We start from the raw sequence: 21,336 nt of genomic DNA on the forward strand, positions 1-21,336 counted from the left end.
TTGCCCTGCAGCCTAGAGAAAATGGAGAATTCGTCCTGCGGTTAACCGAATATCCAGAGGGCCCAAGGCAGAAGTCGTGTACCCCAAAGAAGTGTCTGTCCGGTGCCAACAGTGAGGAACCCTCAACCAACCATCCCAGGGAAGTGGAGCCGGAACCAGTGAGTGACGATCCCTTGACCAACCCTGAAGATGCCCTGAAAAATGCCAGGCATGACTGTGATATGCTCCGAGAACAATTGAAACAAAATGAAGATGGTTACACAGAGCTACAGAAAAATAACGTGAGGCTACAAAAAGATGTGCTCACAATTTACTCTTTAGCCAGGACAGAATTGGACGATCTCAAGACTGAGCTAGATACTGCAAATGCTACTATTTCTGCCATGGATGGAAAGCAGAGCCAATCTGATAAAATGGTGGCTACGCTAAAGCAGAAGTATGAGGAGGCACTGAAGCAGATGACAGTCTTCCAGCAAGAGGTTCACATTCTTCGCATAGAGCTGAATGCCTCACAACAGGAGCTCAACAGTGTCCGGATAGAGGTGGACGTATCTCAGAAAGAGGTTCAGACACTCCGCAGAGCACTGGATGCCTCACATCATGAGACCAACAGCTGCCACACAGACCTGGAAGTTTCCAGAAAGGAACTACACAGTCTCACTGAGGAGCTGGACATTGCTAAATAAACTATTGCCAATCTTAATACAAATCTCCAGGTCTCCCAGAAGAGCTTCAGACCCTCAACCTAGAGAAGGATGTCTCACGCCAGGAGACTGTCAGTCTCAAAGCAGATGTGCGTAAATGGAAGGAGGACTGCAAAGAGGCCCTGAATAGTACAGAGACTGAAAAAGGAGAACATTTAAGATTACAAAAAAAAAAGCGTAAAACTCAAAGAAGAAATTTTTAATTTGACAAACGACGTCAAGGAAAAAAATGAAAAGTTGCACGAGCTTAAAGAAATAAATAGACTTTTGGAAGGTGAGAAGTTTGAAGCAGAGCACCGACTGCAGAACCAACTGCAAGGTCTGCGTTGGTCTGCGAAGGCAGAGGAGAAGCAGCCAACTCTGCAGGATGACAATCTGCAGGCTGTTAAAGAAATTCAAGTGCTGCAGGAACGTCTGATGACCCAGTATGTCCACGCAAAGCAGCATGAGAAACTGAAGGCTACCCTGAGCATCACCAAAGCAACGCTAAAAGCCAAGCTTAGAACCCAGGACACGCGGCACAAAAGGGAGCACAAGAAGGTCCAGAAACTGAAACAAGTAACTGTGGCCCAAGCAAAGAAGTTCATAGTGCTTCACAATGCAATAAAAATGTGGAAGCAAGCTCAGAGAAAGAAAAGCATGCAGATAAATTCCCTGAGAAGAGACTTGCAAGACGCACTAAAAAAACAGAGATCTCTCGCGGATGAGATTACAGTCCTACAAGGACAAGTATTGACCCTGACTAAGCATCAGTATCTCACAGCCTCAAAAACCCATGAAGACAAGGGACAGTGAGAGCTAGGAATACCGCTCATCTGAAAGACAAGGTTGCAAAATTTTAACCACCTAAACAAGCATTAGCAAAACCTTCAGCCACCCAGCAGGCAACAAAAGAAGGTTCCACAACCCTCTGTTTTATGATCTCTTAATTTAATTTAATAAAAGATTTTTTGCCAGACCACTCTTGCCTCTCTGGCTGTGCGCTGCAAGCTTCACTACATTGGACCTTTCCTCACTGGATTCAGCAGCACGCCTAAGGAGAGAGGGACTGGAGGTACTAGTGTGAGTACGTTTGCCTGGGGCCATCCCAATGAGGTAAGGGGGGGGGTGTTTTTGTGCATTTACCCCCTGCCTTCAGGGTAATTGGAGCCCTTTTTTAGGTTTTTATCATTTAATTGCAATTCCCAGTGCCCTCTTGTCCTATCATTATCAATGTAAGGTCATGTGCTTGAGCACCATTTCTCTCCATTGTACAACAAAAGAAGGTACACGTGCTGAATTAAAACCAGAAGAATCCTTAGCTGATGAAGCTGAAAAGATGGGACATTCCCTGGAAGTGGGTGTGGAATTGCAACTTAATCTCAAAGGGGCTGAACTAGCAACCCCATTGAGTGGGAAAAGGGCAGAGAGACAGCTTCAAGAGCAGAAAACTCAAAGGGCTGTTTTTAAACGCTCTGCAACTGCTGCCATACAGTATGCCTACAATAAGACGAGCACCCGACGCAAGGGAAATCTCATGACCACGCACGTAGAAAAAAGACTATACTTGGAAAAAGTCCTCCTCGAGTGACTGAGGGGTGCTGATCTCAAGCATCTTCAGGAGGAGACACGAATAAACTGGAGAAAGGGCTCCAATCCCAGCAGGACTGAGGGTTCTCTTCCTCTATCCACTCTCATTCAAGTCACAGAGATATCAAGAATGAGAGTGGAAGCATGGGCTTTGGCCATGGCAAGCCCGAGCTTCCCACAAACAGGGGAGGTATGTAACAGGGGAGTAATCCCTGTTCAAGTAATGTGTCTTTAATCTAGCAGTGTGGTGGTTAACTGCTGGTAGTGAATTTATAAACACCACCTGCCTGATTTAGATTGCTTACAAAAGCCTGTCTGTTGAGACAGGAAGTGTGTCTCCTTAGCTCATACCTGAGCTGAACTTGGGAGAGAGAGCAGAGATTGTCTTTGACTCTCACAACAGTCTTGAGCCCTGCCAGAAGAAACAGCAGAGCTGCTTACAAGACACAGGGAAAACTTCTAAACCTGAATGCTGACACATCCTGAGGGAAGGGAGCTGAACCAGAGAAGATTTTCCCTCCTAGGAACAGATAAGACTTTCATTCTTAAGAGGCTTCTTATAACTGCTTATTTCATGCTATATGTTTTGGGGTTGGGAGACATGCTTATCTAAGGGAGTTGTGAATTAATTGCATAGTATTTCACTAGAAATACTCCCAAGTGAATAGAAGCTTTGTTCCCCCCCCCCTCCCTGTGTTTGGATGGTTTCCTGATGAAAAGGAAAAGGCACAATAAAGCATTGTTATAATTTCACCATACAAAAGTCTACAATTGTGTACCTCTGTGAACGTCCGTCTACAGGGACGTTCTAAGAAACGACCCTATTTTGGGACAAAATATTCCTGAGAAACCAAGCATAGTATTTAGAAAGGCATCTAACTTAAAAAATAAGTTGGCACCTAGTGCTTTGAGATCGAAAAAAACTAGCAATGGATGGTTACAACAAAGCAAAGGCTTTTTTGGGTGCAGAATATGCAGGGCATGTCAGTTCAGAACCACCGGTAATGTTGAATTCTGCTCAATGTAACAGGGGAGAAATTCCAGGTTAATTCGTGCATTACATCTAGAACGGACCATATAGTGTATCTCTTGGAGTGCCCCTGTAAGATGCAATATGCGGGTAAAACCGAAAGACCAATTCGCACAAGGATCCTGGAGCATTTGAGCAGCATCAAAAGGAAATTGGAGACCCATAGTGTGTCTAACCATTTTGCCAAATTCCATCAAGGGGACAGTACCGGTTTAACATTTATTGGGATTGAGCATGTCCAACAACACTGGCGAGGTGGAGATAGAAACCTGGAGCTAAGAAAAAGAGAGACCTTTTGGATCCACAAAATGAAGGCAATGGCTCCAAGAGGTCTAAATCTTGAAATTGAAATTGCCCCTTTTCTTTGAACACGATATAATGTACTGTTTGCTGAATACGGTGCTAACATTGTTTTTCTCCTTTCCCTTTTTCTCTTCCCTGGTTATTCCGAGGGATTAATAAGTCTGCATAATTTCTGCTATATCGAGCGTGGTGTATAATATTGTATTGGTATTGGTCCCTTTAAAATGTCCCTTTAGGAAAATACACTGTGTAATAGATATTCTGTGTGTCATGTGTATTTAAAACATATTTTTTGTGGTCCTTGTATAAGTCACTTTATGGCCCCTGTATAAGTCATCTAATAGTATTGGACTTGAAATTACATGTATTGTCCATTTAGGTAAAGTAGCGCCCGTTTTTTCTGCAATCCCTATGTGAGTAAGTTTAGATGGTTTGTTTCATTACATGGTCAATTGATTTCCCCTATTGAGGCTGCATATTGTTAGACAGGTGTTCAGGTGATAGCCCATAGCACTGATTACTTTTAGATTGATGTTAGTATAAAAAGCTTGTCTAGTGTGGGGTGAGGTACACTCCTGAGGAAGCCGTATCATTGGTTGGCGAAACACGTAGAGTGGTGCTGCCCATCTGTGACGCGACTGTGGAGAGAGGAATCCCAGCCTACACCGCAACCGCGAAACCGTAAGTGACGTCAACATCAAGGAATCGGCGACAGAGCAGAGCATCCAGAGTCCCCAGCACACGATCGAGGGGTCCAGCCTGATCTCCCATCGGGTCCGGTGCGGTGAGAGGCGGCATTTGTCTCCCAAGTTGTCATTTTAAGCTTTTTATAGCTTACATGCTGATTTTTAACTGCAACACTGTAAGTGTGCATTTTTAAGAGTTATTTTATAAAATTGTTGAAATCATATGATCTGTGCTATGTGCGTGCATTTCTCTCTTGCTGAGGTCCCATTCCCCCGATGAAGGGGCAACTCCGGTTTTCCTGATATCCACGATCAGTCCTTGATTACCTCTGCTTGAATATCACTACCTTCTTGTGAGTAGGACACCCATAGGGGCCAAGTTTCACTAGTGATTTATTATAATTAGAAGTACATCTACACTTAGAGTGCTGTTTCTTGTGTTTATACTCCCCATGCTCCCCCTGGATTGTGAGAAGATTATCTGCATTTTTGGGGAGGAGTGAAGACAACCCCGCCGGAGGGTAGAAGCAGGGGGGTGACACTTTTATTTATATTTCACTATTTTCATCACTAGATACATCACTTGTTTTATTGTCACATCATTTATTTGATAGTAGGCACCTAAGGGTGTTAGCGCCTGGTTTTTCACTTTTGTCACACGTTTCTCAATAGTAACACCAAGAATGGCTTTTACAAATTTGGCATGTGCTCGGCTTGCCAGCACATGTCACAAACATCTAAATTTGTGGACAGTACTGGGACCAAAGAATGTAATATTCATTTGTTTTTGAACTGTAAGTCAAAAGGAGTTATATACTTTATGAGCTGTCCATGCCGACTTATCTACGTAGGCATGACTACGCGAGAAGTGCGATTCCGCATACTCGAACATGTTCGAAATATCAAAAATGCACACCGAGACACATCAGCTGGCAAGATCACCAGTGTTGCACGACATTTTATGTCTACCCATGACTCCGACCCCTTGGGTTTGGCAGCATTTGCTATTGATGAGGTTTCACTGGGCATCAGAGGGGGAGATATAGAGAAAGTTTGCTCAAAAAGGAATGTAGGTGGATAACGCAACTGGGTTCACTTATGCCCCGGGGGCTAAATGACTACATGGGTTACACAATGTTTCTCTAGATCTCCCTCCTCTAATCTACATTTAGGGGTTCATTTTTAGGTCCCCCCTGTCTTGGGGGTTTCCTTACACTCTGTGTGGTCTCCTTTGATCCCTTGCATGTATTTTGATTTTTTGATTTTTATTTGTAAATAAATTTTATCCTTGGCAGTTCTCATTTGCGTCTTTAGATAATGGGCTTTTTTTCTGTTCATGTTCAAGTCCCTAATTACTTTCTCTTTAAGTTGTAGGGCTATACATTCTTTTGGCACGCTGAATGTCTCATCCTCTGAGCATGCGCACTGGCCCTCATCCCCTGTGTGATGTGCTGTATAGTCACAGAGTGACGCGCAACCTGACTGCACGATCGGCCTGCATCTAATTGCTACAGTAGATTCGATCCATCTGATCTGTGACATCATCTTAGTGTGCAGCTTTAAATTCTTCAGTCGCAGTGGTGATGACACTCCCGGAAGAAGCCAGCAGTGGCGAAACGGTCATCGGAGGTGTCTGACAGGGATGCAGTTTTGGAGCTGATTACTTCTCTTTGTTCCTCACACAGTCTAACAAGGTTCTTTATGGAGGCTACTTAGCTGTTATAACATCGTGGAAGGAATCCTCATGACCGGAGCAGAGGCGCAGGAGATCACTTGGTGATATTAACTTTGATTTACATCTAGAGTATTTCTCTACCCTGACTGCCTTCTACTTTCAATTGTGTAGTCCTTAGACAGGCTAGTAAATCATTGGGAGTCAGATTCCTTCCTTCACATGCATTCCATATACCCTGTTAGTATCATGCTGTTTTTTCCCTTAGGTGCAGTTTTCTGCAGTTCATAGGGGGTTTATTCTGACCTGTGTGGGATGATTATTTGTGTGTTTTTCTTACCCTTCGTGGATTGGTTTACTCACCTCTGAGCAGTTATTTTTCTGCACTACCTATTAGAGGAGTATATGTATGGTATTTGCACATTATACTTTTTGTGCAGACAGACTACTCACTGGTTGCATTGTACCATCCATGTTTTGGTTTATGTGTGTGTCGATGCGGTTATGTTTGTGTTTTTATATATATATAATATATATATATACTGTATATCAATCTATCTATCTATCATCTATCTATCTATATATATATATAGATAGATATCATCATCATCATCATCATCATCATCATCATCATCATCATCATCATCATCATCATCATCCTCAGCCCCCATCGATCCACTGCTGCATGAAGGTCTTCCCAATTATCTTACAGGTGCTGTTGTTGCAATTCTCTCTTATTCTCGGTACACTCTTCTCTTATCATGGTATATGATTGGCTGGTGTGTGTCACGAGATTCCATCCCTTTAAGGTGAAATCACAGCACCCAAAAAGGGAAAGAACCACATGGTACATCAACCAATCAGGTTGCTTGATGCACCTTGTGATTAGATCATTCTTGGTTTATAGGTCATTGTCAACCAAAAGTGATGGATGATCAAATGGTACATCCACCAATAGGATTGGTGGTTTACCATTTGACTGTAAAATATGATGTCAAAGGCCATAGATACATCTTATTTGATAGGTAGAAGTGCTAAAAGCAACATCTGAAAAAAGACATCAAGAAAAGAAGAAGAAACTACTTACTCTTCAATCAACAGAGGATCAATTGCTTTGGGTCAAGTTGAGGATCCATCAACCTTCTCCTAGGATAGCATCATATTGGAAGAAGCAATTGGGCCTGCATCTATGTAACAGATTTTTTTTTTGTTTTGTCCACATTGGTTTGTTTTTTGCTTATTTTTTCCATCAGGCAGGAATTATTTTGTATGGTTTTTGTGTTTTTATTGGTCATCAGACAGGGAATGTTTATTGTTTTTATTTTTATGGTTAAGCATCATCCCTTTATTGGATTAATCTACGGATTCCACTGAGGATGAGGAGGACGGTCTTTTATTTATTTAGGGTGTTCATTGATTAGCTCCTTAGTAACCACAGGCATCAAACGGGTTAATGTTATTCACATATGCGTCTGTAATAATAGATATTAGAGAAGCCTATGATAGAAATAATTTCATGATGCGGGGTCATTAAGAAATGAATAACAGTCGTGTTAATTCGGGCAACGCAATTTTACCTGAATATCGCACCCAGTAAATTATTACCACAATCTTGATGTATACCAACTTTAAATTGCGAAAATAACACCCATTATCTTTTTTTTTTTACTGTGTGAGATTTTAATTTCACTTTAACGGTGTGTATCCGGGCCTAAATGCTGTATCTGAACCTTACTCACATTAGTGGCTTCCATCCCCCCTGTAGAATAAGTTCAACAGATTGTCCGCATGCATTCTCTATTCAGGCTTGAGCCGACTGCTTTTCTCTCTGCCTTTTTATGCCAACATACACACCTTTTTATCATTAGCACTTATTAGTCTACATGTGCTATGCTTGTACTGTGCTACCAACAGCCCAGCACCGCATCTACTAACCCCTCACTTCCACATATGCCTTCCCCCACCCCTTTCAGGACTGTGCACTGTCCTCACAGGCAATACCTTGGCCATCACGAGAAATGTAGTTGGCATTGTTGGTTTTTTTCCAGCTCTATACTGTGTTTTAATGATGAAGGGCTTCAGTGCCAGGTACCACCTTGTAATGTAAGAAATGAAGCATTTCATTGTTTGCAACCATTGTAAAGCAGCACGGACCATCTCAAGAATACATTTCCTCTCTAAGAGATGATTCCTGAGAGTCATGCAGGCCCACTTTATAGACAGGCACTTTTTCTCAATGACTAAATAACAGGTTTTCTATTGATACTTTTTTGGTTGATATACAGGACTAGGTGCTCTTCCTTTTCTCACCAACTAAAGGGTGGCACTAAAGGAATTGCCATATGCATAACAAGGACTTTCTTTTATTTTTACTGCATGGGGTTGATACCGGGGCTCCCTGGGGGCCCCTGCAGGTCTCCAGATCTCCAGTGGTCCCCATAAGTCTCCGGGGGCCTCCGGAGCTGACCCGGAAATTTATTTCAGCTCCGGCGACCCCCGGATTCAATCCTATGCAGTAAAAATAAAATTACAGCCAGTTTAAACAATAACAATAGAGCTCAAGGCATTATTAAAGGGATTACTTATAGTAAAACTGAAATTCCTTGTTTTGATATGCACTGTATAGTGCACACTAGCTTAATATTTGACAAATATATTTTGGGTTTATATCTACCTTATATCACTTTATAAAGGCAGATCTGGTGCAGGTGAAACTATTTCTGCACTGAAAAAAATAGATGTCATGCTGACATCTTTTTTGGAACTAATCCATTTGGTTTCCATTTGGATCCAAACAAACAACTGTCAGAGAACAGATGCATTGAAGCTAACCTAATAACAACAAGCTTCACTTATGCAAATGAAAGAAAAAAAGATTTGTTTCAGAGACTTTTCATTTCACACCTGAATGAAATGCATAATATAAAACTCTGTAACAGATGCTCTTTTCAGATAATGTCAGCCTATAATGTTTGAGAACTACACATGTCAACATGTTAAATCAATGCCATATATGTTTAACTGGTGTTTAGCAAATTACCTCCAATCTGTGTAAGTCATACAAATATGCTAAAAAGGAATAATTAGAATTTGTGTATATAATAGTCTGAACACAAGTTGGCTTTATTTCCTAGACCCTTCCCCCTGAGCAATATTTGCAATCTGTCAAACATCACCAGCCATGACAATCATTCTTAGTTCCAGGATATTTTCCCTGATATAAACTATTTGCTTCAGGATCAGCAGATAATGAGAATGGAACAAACATTGCAGTAAATCAAACTGTCTGTATCAATTGTATATTCTCAAATAAATATGCTGTGAAGTGGGGTTTTTTGTCTTTCATTTGTAGTAATTATTCTAAATATTTTCAACATTAAGATAAAAGGTTTGAGGTTAGTTGTTTGGATGATTTGGATGGGGTCTAGTCTTAGTATTATAATCTTCATACAATCATATTTTCTACTAGAGACTCTACAGATGCCTTTAACAGTGAAGATGTTAACATATAAAGTTTTAGCAAGGATATCCTCTTTCGTTATCTTGAGCTTAATGATGTGGTTGAATTAGCGGCATCAGATTTAGCACTTGTATGCTGAGGCATGTCGTTCGTTGTATTTATCTATCATGTTCTGTATAGGTGCCATGAATCCAAAGATGTATTTGAGATTTAAAAAAAACCATACATTAACAATATATTATTATTGCAATCATAGCCGCAGGAAAAAGAAAATGTTCAAGGGTAAATGTTAAATTAGCGTTTGTGCCAAGCATGAAATTAGAAATAATAAGAAAACATACAAATACAGTATATAACATTTTAGATGACAAGAGATTGAAACATGGAATCATAATTATTTTTCAACATGAATTACAATAATACATCACAACACAGAGACCATTATTATGCCTTCTTTATTACAATACATGGCTCATTTTGTAAAACAGTTATTATTTAATATAGTAAGAAAAACAGTTTAAGGTAATTTTGCTATAACATTTTATTTTGATACATAACTAACACCCATTTAAAACGGCAATCCATGCCAGTTATTTTCTTGCTAATTTTCTTATAGCATTGAAGTAGGGGGCCTCTGGAACAGAACCCTGTTAAATTTAGCAATGTGGATCCCTTGAGTATGGAGATACATACCTCCATTGTAGGTGTCGGTAGACACTCTCCTCGGCTACCAAAGACCACGTAATGACCGCTTTTCAAAGCTCCCGTGTCCTATGGCCCAATAGGAAGCAGGGACATCATCGGTGCGGCGTTCTATTGGCCTATGTGACATGGGAGCTTTAATCTTTAAAGCCAGCTGAGTAGAGCGGCTACAGGCACCTGCTGCAGAGGTAAGTATTGTCACGGGAGACCAGGCATTTACACTTTTATACCGAGATCATAACATTGAGAAAAACGAGATAATTAAATAAATTGCGGTTTATTCACTTTAAATATGCAAACACACAGTGGAACACAAAATACATAGAACGACACACTTACTGGGGTCTAGGCAACAAAACTTGAATTTCCTAGTTTAATTAGACATAAAACAAAAGTCTTTGGTTGACTAGGACTCAGCCCAAAATGTCCTGGAACTCAAATCGGCATGAAGTTCCTGACGCCACCAGTCTCTTTCCTCTGGAGGGTCTGAAATCACTTCACCGGGAGTTAGCTCCAAACGTCCTAGAACTAAATTTGTCTTGTAATCCTAGCCGAGACCGCTACGTTACTTTTCAGAACTCTGCCACAAAAAGTGGGACAAACAAAATATTTTGACCTGAAATTTCTGAAGCCGGCTCGCTGCTATTTCTCCGAGAGCATCTTTTGGTACATTCAAATTTTCTGCTGCTGTTCTGGCACTTAGAATCGAGTGTCCGGATTGGCTGGGGGGTTCTTATAGTATTTCTGAGTTCATTCATGAAATACTACAGCCAATCCCAGCATGGCAACTTTCCTTCTAGCTAACCAGAGTGATACCAGTCTTCTAAAGCTGGGCAAGAGGATCTTCTGAATCAGCCAAGGGCATACGCAAGTTTGCTACCTCTGCCACTTGGTATGCAGAAGCCACCTGCTGATTTAGGCTCCTTACAGTCTGCTGGGGCAAATGGTAGTCCCGAGGACTACATGTTTTGTGCGTCAAGCACTTTATCAAGGAATATGCGCGCTGAACTTAGGAGGCCTCTGCACATGCACGCTGAGCACAGGAGGCCTCTGCACATGCACACTGTGCACGCCAAAAGCTTCAGCGTATGCACGCCATGCACGGCAAGCGCGGGAGGTCTCTACATATGCACACCATGCGTGCAGAGTGTGGGAGGCCTCTGTGCATGCGTGCCATGCATGCCGGGTTTGGGAGGCCTATGGGCATGCGCGCCTAGCGGCCAGCACTGATGTCGATGACGGTCTCTTCTGCCAGCAGCGACATCAGTTCAGTCAGCAGTGACATCACTTCTGTCACCATGAACCCTATTTACTCCAACAGAAATTTTCATTTGGTACGTGCCAGCAAAGAAGTTTCACTTAAATAAATAACACAATGAAATAAAATACAATCAATGTGTTTCTTACCGTTGCTGTCTTCACCCTCCGCATCCTACTCCTTCAGTAACTCTTGATCACGACATACTGCACCGACACACTTTATTCGAGCAAATACCCAGTATGTACCTGGCAGATACCCGGAATGCGCCGCTCCTCACCTCTGACAAGCCCCGTTGCGTTTGCCTTCCCAGCCTGGGTTCATGCCTGGCTGACGGGCGGCTGATCTGTTAAATGATAATGATTAGGATTTAATAGGCTGCAATGCTTCGCGTGTCTACCAGATGGCATAAATTCATGAATTGTAATGCAGAATATATATATATACTGTGCAGTATTGCAGCCAGCGGGAATAAAATGCTTCAATCCCTGCCTGGAAAATACCTCAATGCACTCGGGCAGAAAACAGTCACAAACCTCAATACACCCGGGTATACCCGAATTCGTGGGACTAGCCGAGCTCGAATAAAGTGTGTCGCCAGTGTAATGCTCCTCAACAGCCGAAGGTCCTCCGGTAAGATATTTTCTTCTTACTTTTCTTTTCTGCTGTATATTGTAATCCAATGGGGGCGGATTTTGTCCCGTCATCGTCTTCGACTCAAATGAGATGGGACAGGCCTCATAGCATAAAAGACCATCACCTTTTACTGGAACCTGTCTTCTGTTTCTAAATTTACTTTATGAGTTAAAAAAAAATAACTTTTAACATTAAATAGGTCAGAGTGCAATAAGTGTGCCAATGTTGTGACACTGAGAAATGCATTAAAGATTGATAATTCCTCAACTCCCTAAACACATGAAATGTTAAATATAAGGCCGATAGCATATATTGCAAAACCCTATCTTTTGATGGTGGCTTTTCATTATAGGTTTATATAACTGCTCCAAAATGTACCCTTTAGCAGAAAAGGAAGTTTGAAACGTTTCATAATAATAACTTTTACTGAATTAGACTTATTATGTAACATTTTCCTTTGCATTCTTCCTTCTCTTTTATGCAACATTTTAATGCAGTGAATACATTTGTTGTAACAAAAGAGAATTATTTGGAAAGATCATTCTGTTTTTACTGTGTAGGAATAGATGGATGGGTGCACTAGGAGAACAAATCCGAAATATCAAAACACAATTTCAGTGACAAAACGCAAAGAAGCGTCACCTAGAAAGTGCGTGCTCAGCACACACCTCCTGTTTTAGCTATTTGCACTTCTATATTTATACTGTGAATTGCTTGTGTGTATCTCTGTGTGTGTGTGTCTCTGTGTGTGTGTGTCTCGGCCAGCACTGTCGTCGCTGACGGACACTTCTGATGTCACTTTTGTCTTTGTGCGTGTATGTGTCTTTGTGTGTGTATGTCTTTGTATGTGTCTGTGTGCCTGTGTGTGTGTGTGCCTCTGTGTGTGTTTGTTTGTTTGTTTGTGTGTGTGCGTGTGTGTGTCTCTATGGGTGTGTCTCTGTGTGTCTCTGTGTGTCTCTGTTTGACTGTGTGTGTCTCCCTATGCTGCTGCTGTGGAGTTCTCTGCATGTGTGCCCCTTGTGCGCCGAGGACAGGAGGCCTCTGCGCATTGGTGCCATGCGTGCCGAGTGCTGGAGGCTTTTGTGCATGCGTGCCGAGTGCAGGAGGCCTCTGCATATGCACACCGTGCGTGCCGAAGGCCTCTGCGCATGTGCGCCATGCACACAGAGCCCGTTAGGTCTCTGCGCATGCGCACCATATGTGCAGAGCACGGGATTCCTCTGCGCATGCGCGCTGAGTGCAGGAGGCCTCTGCACATGTGCACCGAGCACGGCAGGCCTCTGCGCATGCGCGCCATGCGTGCCAAGTGTGTGAGGCCTCTGCACATGCACGCCATGCGTACCGAGTTTGGGAAGCCTCTGTGCATTCGCGCCCTGCAGGAGAGGGCTCTGCACATGCGTACCGAACGCCCAGCACTGACGTCGCTGATGGCCTCTTCTGCCAGCAGCGACCTCACTTCTGTCACCAGTGACATCACTTCTGTCACCATGAAGGCAATTTACTCCAACATAAATTTTCATTTGTTATGTGCCAGCAAAGAAGTTTCACTTAAAAAAAAAATAACACATTTAAATAAAATACAATCAGTATGTTTCTTACCTCTGCTGTCTTCACCCTGCGCATCCTACTCCTTCAATAACTCTTGATCCATGACACAATGCTCCTCAACAGCCGATGGTCCTCCGGTAAGTTATTTTCTTCTTTCTTTTCTTTTCTGCTGTACAGTATTTTGTAATCCAATGTTGTCCCGTCATCTTATTGGGCTCAAATGAGATGGGACAGGCCTCAGAGCTAAAAGACCATCACCTTTTACTGGAACCTGTCTTCTGTTTCTAAATTTACTTTATGAGTTAAAAAAAATAACTTTTAACATTAAATAGGTCAGAGTGCAATAAGTGTGCCAATGTTGTGACACTGAGAAATGCATTAAAGATTGATAATTCCTCAACTCCCTAAACACATCAAATGTTAAATATAAGGCCGGTAGCATATATTTGAAAACCCTTTGCTTTGATGGTGGATTTTCATTATAGGTTTATATAACTGCTCCAAAATGTACCCTTTAGCAGAAAAGGAAGTTTGAAATGTTTCATAATAATAACATTTTCTGAATTAGACTTATTATATAACATTTTCCTTTGCACTCTTCCTTCTCTTTTATGCAACATTTTAATGCAGTGCATACATTTGTTGTAACAAAAGAGTATTATTTGGAAAGATCATTCTGTTTTTTACTGTCATTCAACTACCGAAGTACTGCAATAACCATAAAGGCTGTGTCCTTGGCCCTCTGCTCTTCTCACTCTATTCCTCTTCTCTTGGTGAACTAATACCATCATTTGGCTTTCATTATCATCTCTGTGCTGATGACACCCAAATCTACCTCTCTTCCTGACCTCTCTCCCTCGCTCTTGTCATGTGTCAAAAATTGTCTCTCTGCAATCTCCTCCTGGATGTCCCACTGTTACCTGAAGCTTAACTTGTCCAAAACAGAATTAAAATCTTTCCCCCTTCCACTGTCACCCGGACACCCAAACTCAACCTCACTGTATTTATTATCACAATCTCATCAACACACCAAACTAGCTAGGGGCATTTTATACTCTAGACTACATTCTTCACAGTCAAATCCTCACTAAGTTCTGCTGTCTCCACCGCCAAAATATTTTAAGGATATGCCTTTTTCTCACATATAACGCAACTAAAATCCTATAGTAATTTACTTATTTATCCTGTCCCAGCTTGACTACGGCAACCTTTTTCTAATTTGCCTGCCCCTCGTCTGACTGTCCCAACTTCATTCCATCCAAAATGCAGCTGCCAGACTAATCTAAATCTCTCGTTGCTCCACTTCTGCTGCTCTGCTATGCAAATCACTACACTGGCTTCCCATATCTTCTACAATTAAATTTAAAACCCCTCGCTCTAATTTACAAAGCTCTCAACAATGCTGCCTTCCATATATCTCAGCTCTCATCCGCAAATGCCACCTCTGTTCTGCACACAACAACTTCCTCTCCTTCTATGTTATTACCTCCCCCTAATCCCAACTACAAGACTTCTCCCATGCTTCACCCTCTCTCTGGAATTCCCTACCACATATCATTAGACTCTCCACCAGCTTTCAGACATTTAAAAACTCTCTAAAAACTCACCTTTTCAAGGAAGCTTTTCTGGCATACTCCTATTAAACCAACTCTCCCTCCCCCAACCGTATTGGTATCAGCTGTGTAGCTAGAACCAATCTCCACGCTATCTAATACACTTAAGATCCAAAGCCTCAAACCTTAATTGGACCAGCTGTGCGGCTGGACTATACCCCATACTGCGGCTACTTCATCCCAGGGAATATGGGAGAGAGGGAGAGACACCTGGGAGAGACACCTGTTAAACCTCTAGGAAGAAACAGATGGGTGCACTAGGGCAAGTAATAAAGGCGATGAGATTAGTACTAACCTCTCCATAGAAGGAGAGTAGACAAAGCAAAAGCCCTTAATAGTGCGCACTCGCTAATCTATCAATTAAACAGCAAATGTTGGTTGCAAAGGAACAACGAGCTGGTAGAAGACCAGTGAGTGTAGAATATGGTTACAGTAATGGTGTATGACCCCAGACACATAAAAAGTAAGTGCCTTGTAGGCAGATATAAGTGAATATATAGTTTGAGTAAAATTATTCTTTAATCGGTCTAATCGACAAATGTAAAATACAGTACATGGGGACAAAAAACTAACATGTACACATGGAACAAATATAATACAGTGCAGACTGGTGGGGTTTTTTAAACTAAAGTTTGCACAGAAATTACAGGGAGCCAGAAGATCCGAACAAATCCGAAATATCAAAATACAATTTCAGTGACAAAACGCAAAGAAGAGTCACTTAGAACCTGCGTGCTCGGCACTTCCCCCCTGTTTTAGCTATTTGCACTTCTCTATTTATACTGTGAATTCCTTGTGTGTGTCTCTGTGTGTGTGTGTCTTAGTGTGTGTGTGCCTCTGTGTCTCGTAGAAAAATGGAAATGTGTGGTGCTCTAAAAGAAGCCTCAAAATATATTTGCAAAAAACTATAACATTCAATATTCCATATGATGTTCCTGAGATGAAACCCCTGGTAATCAATAAGTAGTAAACAATCCAACATGAATCACTTCTCCATTGTAATCTGACTAATGGGCTAGGACCCCCACAAGCACTGCAGTAAGGGGCCACACAATTAATAAAAGTGTCCCAACATAAAGCATCAGAATGGAGTGTATGCCAGTGATAAAAATAACTCACTTTTGGAGTGGATATTGTCCTTGTAGATATGAAATCTTCCTCTTCCTCTGTGTGTCAGCCAGCACTGACGTCGCTGACGGCCACTTCTGCTAGCAGCGATGTCACTTCTGTCTTTGTGCGTGTATGTGTCTTTGTGTGTGTTTGTGTGTGTCTTTGTTTGTGTCTGTGTGTGGGTGTGTGCCTGTGTGCCTCTGCGTGTGTGTCTCTGTGTACGTGTGTGTCTCTGTGTTTGTGTTTCTTTGTGTGTGTGTGTATCTCTATGGGTGTGTCTCTGTGTGTGTCTGTGTATGTGTGTGTTTATTTCTGTGCATGTCTGTGTGTCTGTGTTTCTCTGTGTGTCTTTGCATGTGTCTGTGTGTTGGTGTGTACCTGTGTGCCTCTGTGTGTGTGTGTGTGTTTGTGTTTCTTTGTGTGTGTGTGTGTCTGTGTTTCTCTGTGTGTGTCTGTGTGTGTGTCTGTCTGTGTGTGTGTCTCTCTATGGTGTGTCTCTGTGTGTGTCTGTGTGTGTGTCTGTGTGTGTCCCTTTGCTGCTGCTGTGGAGTTCTCTGCATGTGGGTGCCTTGTGCGCCTAGCGCAGGAGGCCTCTGCGCATGGGTGCCATGAGCACCGAGCGCAGGAGGCCTCTGCACATGCACACCGTGCGCGCCGAAGGCCTCTGCGCATGCGCATCATGTGCACAGGGCCCATTCAGTCTCTGTGCATGGGTGCCATGCATGCGAGCGCTGGAGGCCTCTATGCATGTGCGCCGAGCACAGGAGGCCTCTGCACATGCACACCGTGCGTGCCAAAAGCCTATGCATATGTGCCATATGTGCCAAGTGCGGGATTCCTCTGCGCATGAACGCTGAGTGCAGGAGGCCTCTGCGCATGCACGCCATGCAAGCTGAAGGCCTCTGCACATGCGCACCATGCACGGCAAGTGCGGGAGGTCTCTGCATATGCACACCATGCGTGCCGAGCTCGGGAGGCCTCTGCGTATGCACCATGCTTGCCGAGTGTGTGAGGCCTCTGCGCATGCGCGCCATGTGTACCAAGTGTGGACCTCTGTGCATGCGCACTCTGCACGGGAGGCCTCTGCACATGCGTGCCGAGTGGCCAGCACTGACGTCGCTGACGGCTTCTTCTGCCAGCAGCGACCTCACTTCTGTCACCCGTGACATCACTCTGTCACCAGTGAAGTCATTTATGTCACCATGAAGGCAATTTACTTCAACATAAATTTTCATTTGGTACGTGCCAGCAAAGAAGTTTCACTTAAAAAAAATAACACAATTAAATAAAATACAATCAATATGTTTCTTACCTTTGCTGTCTTCACCCCCCGCATCCTACTCCTTCAGTAACTCTTGATCCACGACACAATGCTCCTCAACAGCCGATGGTCCTCCGGTAAGTTATTTTCTTCTTTCTTTTCTTTTCTGCTGTACAGTATATTGTAATCCAATGTTGTCCCGTCATCTTCTTGGGCTCAAAAGAGATGGGACAGGCCTCAGAGCTAAAAGACCATCACCTTTTACTGGAACCTGTCTTCTGTTTCTAAATTTACTTTATGAGTTAAAAAAAATAACTTTTAACATTAAATAGGTCAGAGTGCAATAAGTGTGCCAATGTTGTGACACTGAGAAATGCATTAAAGATTGATAATTCCTCAACTCCCTAAACACATCAAATGTTAAATATATGGCCGATAGCATATATTTCAAAACCCTTTACTTTGATAATGGTTTTTCATTATAGGTTTATATAACTGCTCCAAAATGTACCCTTTAGCAGAAAAGGAAGTTTGAAATGTTTCATAATAATAACTTTTTCTGAATTAGACTTATTATATAACATTTTCCTTTGAACACTTTTATGCAACTTTTTAATGCAGTGAATACATTTGTTGTAACAAAAGAGTATTATTTGGAAAGATCATTCTGTTTTTACTGTCATTCAACTACCGAAGTACTGCAATAACCATGAAGGCTGTGTCCTTGGCCACCTGCTCTTCTCAGTCTATTCCTCTTTTCTTGGTGAACTAATACAATCATTTAGCTCTTATTATCATCTCTGTGCTGATGACACGCAAATCTACCTCTCCTCCTAACCTCCCTCCCTCGCTCTTGTCATGTGTCAAAAATTGTCTCTCTGCAATCTCCTCCTGGATGTCCAACTGTTACCTGAAGCTTAACTTGTCCAAAACAGAATTAATAATCTTTCCCCGTTCCACTGTCACCCGGACACCCAAACTCAACCTCACTGTATTTATTATCACAATCTCATCAACACACCAAACCAGCTAGGGGCATTTTTTACTTTGCTCTAGACTACATTCTTCACAGTCAAATCCTCACTAAGTTCTGCTGTCTCCACCTCCAAAATATTTTTTGGATATGCCGTTTTTCTCATATATAACGCAACTAAAATCCTATAGTAATTTACTTATTTATCCTGTCCCAGAATGACTACGGCAACCTTTTCCTAATTTGCCTGCCCCCCGTCTGACTGTCCCAACTTCATTCTATCCAAAATGCAGCTGCCAGACTAATCTAAATCTCTCGCTGCTCCACTTCTGCTGCTCTGCTATGCAAATCACTACACTGGCTTCCCATATCTTCTACAATTAAATTTAAAACCCCTCGCTCTGATTTACAAAGCTCTCAACAATGCTGCCCTCCTTATATCTCAGCTCTCATCCGCAAATGCCACTTCTGTTCTGCACACGACATCTTCTATGTTATTACCTCCCCCTACTCCCAACTACAAGACTTCTCCCATGCTGTACCCGCTCACTTGAATTCCCTACCACATATCATTAGACTCTCCACCAGCTTTCAGACATTTAAAAACTCCTATTAAACACCAACTTTCCCTCCCCCAACCGTATTGGTACCAGCTGTGTAGCTGGAACCAATCTCCATGCTATCTAATACAATTAAGATCCATAACCTCAAACCTTAATTGGACCAGCTGTGCGGCTGGACTATACCCCATACTGCAGCCTACTTCATCCCAGGGAATATGGGAGAGAGAGAGACACCTGCTAAACCTCTGGGAATAAACATATGGGGACACTAGGGCCAGTAACAAAGGTGATGTGATTAATACTAATCTCTCCATAGGAGGAGAGTAGGCAAAGCAAAAGCCCTCAATAGTGCGCACTCACTAATCTATCAATCTTTGGCTGAGTCCATGGTGTGGGTGCGTACGCGTGGATGCGGGAAGGGGCTCGTGTTGTGTAAGAAATAAGTTTAAACTGATTTCTTGGTGCGACACGCAGGTCACATGAGTGGTTTGCCCAATGAGGACGAATCAGCTCCGTGATGCCCCTAGTAACCCCCCGCACGACCCTTCGACCATGGCCAGGGAAAGAACCCGCTTTCCCACAGCCTCCACAAGGGTGAAGGCAACCATGGCTCGGCCTAACAGCAAATATTGGTTGCAAAGGAACAACAAGCTGGTAGAAGACCAGTGAATGTCAAATATGGTTACAGTAATGGTGGATGACCCCAGACACATGAAAAGTAAGTGCCCGCTAGGCAGATATAAGTGAATATACAGTATGAATAAAATTCTTCTTTAATCTGTCAAATCGACAAATGTAAAATATAGTACATGGGGACAAAAAACTAACTTTGTACACATGGAACAAATATAATACAGTGCAGACTGGTGGAGTTTTTTTTTTTTTACTAAAGTTTGCACTGAAATCACAGCGAGACAGAAGATTTGAACAAATAAGGATCTGTGTGACAGATATACGGTAATCATGGGGCCGTGGAGTGGCTGGCTGAGTGCTGCAAGTACTGCTGTGTGGGCTATTGGCTCAACAGGTTTGATTGAGCTGTAATGGCCCCTCAGTGATTGCTGGAAAACTGCTAGAAAACTCACCGGATAGAGCAAAGCAATTTATGCAGCACAGGGAGAATTCATTGAGGAATTCAATATACGAATCAACAGTCTACATACAGATGCAGCCACCAGTATCCGATCACTTCCCTGAGTAAAAAGTAAGGCATTCTACAGTAAATGCCTCATCTTTTCTGTGAGATTCCCAATGGCCGTCAGTTTGAATGCAGTCAGTTTGAAAGGGACTGCAGGGACCCCCCGCTGTGTTAATCTGATGGGTCAATAGGAATCTCACAGAAATGTTGAGGCATGTTGAGGCATTTACAGTGAGACTGCCCCAGATTTTCCAAGGCAAGTGATCTAATACTGGTGGCTGCATCTGTAATTAGTCAAAGTTATCCGTGGGTATGAGAAGGGCAAAAGCGCTGGCAAAAAATCCTATGGAGTGGTCCCTTATCTGTACACCCCCGGAACATACTTAGGTAACAAATTCCAGTGGGAATGTAATGATGTCCGTGGTGTAACTAATAGGGTGTGGGTAGTAGCCCAACCAAAAGCTTCATTGTATTTATCAATACATGGTGAGAGTGTAATTGCTAGTCTGTCACAGGGAGCTTAAATAACCACAAGCCAATATCTCATGATGTGCCCATAGGAATAAGTCACACCACTAGCAAACAGACAAGGCAGTCAGACAAAATATATACAAAACCGTGCTCCTATGCTCCTCAGCTCAACTGGACTCTGGTAGTTCCCCACAGAGGCTGCCCTGCTCCACATGGAGTCCCATCTCGGACGCCCACAAGTAACATCACACCTGTGTGTGTGATCATTAACTTAACAAACTTGATAATTGTGCATTATCAAGAAATAGAAAATAATGGAAAACATAAGTTTAATGCCATCGCGTTTCTTTCAAGTCAGGGGATCTACAGTATAAGCATAGTGACAAATACAGTTGAGTTATTTCCAAAAATAAAACAAACACATAACACAGTACTGTGGTAATTTCTACAGTTAATAGTATACTAGTGAAAAATACAGTTACTTACTCTGGAGGTGTCTGGACCCAGTTCATTCCACTGTCTTTAATGAATGTCGCAGATGCGCTGTGTTTTGTGTCTTTGTCTTGGAAGAACCGGTGACCCATTGGGAAGCACACTGAAATGTATGGTACAGCCGCCTGAGCAATCAGAACATCCAAG

The sequence above is a fragment of the Ascaphus truei genome, chromosome 5 (assembly GCF_040206685.1).
Source record: "Ascaphus truei isolate aAscTru1 chromosome 5, aAscTru1.hap1, whole genome shotgun sequence".
In the NCBI taxonomy this organism is placed as follows: Eukaryota; Metazoa; Chordata; class Amphibia; order Anura; family Ascaphidae; genus Ascaphus; species Ascaphus truei.